Raw genomic sequence first — 1,915 nt, 5'->3', positions numbered from 1 at the left:
AATATGTACAATTCATTTTTAACAAAATATGTCTTCTGAAATAGGGATACTTCCATATTTATAATAGAACAAGAAATTCCAAAATAAAGATACAAAAGTAGGTTTTGTATAATTCTTTGTTCATCATTGCAGCACTTTTTTTTTTTTTTTTTGTAGGTTAAGAAAACTGCAGGAGTTGTCATGAAATTCTATTGGAAAGAATATAAAATTATCTTGGTTTTAAATTGATACCAAAGTCTGTCTAGAAACAACCCAACCACTGCAAATTTGGTTTTGCAAGTTAGTTTAATTCAAAAAAATACTTGTACTCCCGTGTTTTAAATGGTCTTAATTGTTCATCATCATAAAAAGTAGTTGTAGGAGAAAATAAAATATTTGAACAGTCTAAAATTTAATAGCACTGTTTAGAATAGGTCTGTTTGTGGCAGGCAGAATCCAAAATGGCTAATTTCCTAATCCCGATGCTCTGTGTATTACCGGGAGACATAATGAAATTCAATTAAAACCTCAGTCTAAGAAATCAAATGTTCAATACTTGCTAATCTAAATATCTACATTGTTCTGAATCAACTTGTTATCATGGATCCTATTCACATCTTTCGGAACAACATGATCTATCTGTAAATTCCATTGCTAAAGGCAACTTTATTTATAACCATCAAGTCCTCTTGGCTCTGAAAATAAATTCTACCCATACCCCATTGCACTTGTCACCAAGGAATCAACAGGTACGTTCTGATTCCCTCTCACCTCCTCTCTCTTCCCCGACTGGGATGGAAACCACATTGATTTATCCTAACTATGCCAAACTGGCCCATCCATGCCCTCTCCTTACTAAGCTCTCCTGTAGTATCATTTTAAAAACATTTACTGATTGATTGCATAATAATTGAACAAGATACTGTTCTCTCCTTCCTTTAAAAAAATCAGTATTTTACATCAATTTATAGCTAAAGTATCTGCATAAGGTTTTTGTTTTCTTACATAATAAGAATAATTCTGTAGCAATTCACATTATTAGGCTGGTAACCAAGTTTATTCATTCTACCTGTTGTTGACTTGAAATTCCCTGAAACTGAAGTTTGAAACCCAAGAACTGTAGGGAAAAAAGGATGTACTGACTGGCTCTCATCGGGCCCTGGCCAGGGCAACGATCAGTGCCGTGGAAATTTTACCCTGTGTTCGGCAACTTTGTGTGTTTTTCTAAGCAACAGTGCCTGGTTCTCTTGTCAGAAGCCTGTAGTGGTGGAAGCACCCATTTAAAGGCTCCGGCTCATACCCGAATTCAATGACACCTTCTCCAAGCAATGCTGTTTTAACATATTAAGGTCTTTCTTTAGGGTTGGGGTACTAGAAAAAATATCCTAGAGGGCTCCAAAACTCTCAGGAAGATGGCTGGTATAATCCCAAGAAAGGAGGGTGTGGGTCAGGGCAATCCTATTCACACATCACAAAAGACCTTCAGGTCGGGACTTACATGTTCTCCAACTCCCTTCCCTTGGTGTCTGCTCTCATCCCCAACCACATCCAAATAAACATCTGGAGTGGCATGAAGGGGAGTGCATACAAAAACACACAATGCCAGAAGTGCCTGAAGTGGAAACCTACATTTAGTCCCAGGACAGTATCCAAAGAGGAAAACAAGGGTAATGCAGAGAGTGCCTTGGAAACATTTAAGTGTATCTAATAATGTCACTTTAAAAGGTGACTTTCAAAAATAGACTAGGTAGGACAACCAACCCAATCTGACATACTGTTTACCATGAAAACTTAATGGATTAAGAAAATTTCTTCTCTTTGGAAATCTTGAAAAAAATTTTTTCTCCCTATAGTGATTTTAACTTCCTCATTCCCACCCTCCCCTGACCCAATTTGGCCTTCCTTTCTCAAAACTAGCTTGCATTTTCTTTAAAAA

Source organism: Rhinopithecus bieti, unplaced genomic scaffold (genome assembly GCF_001698545.2).
Source record: "Rhinopithecus bieti isolate Rb0 unplaced genomic scaffold, ASM169854v2 scaffold_8601, whole genome shotgun sequence".
Lineage (NCBI taxonomy): Eukaryota > Metazoa > Chordata > Mammalia > Primates > Cercopithecidae > Rhinopithecus > Rhinopithecus bieti.
This window is presented reverse-complemented; position numbering follows the sequence as displayed.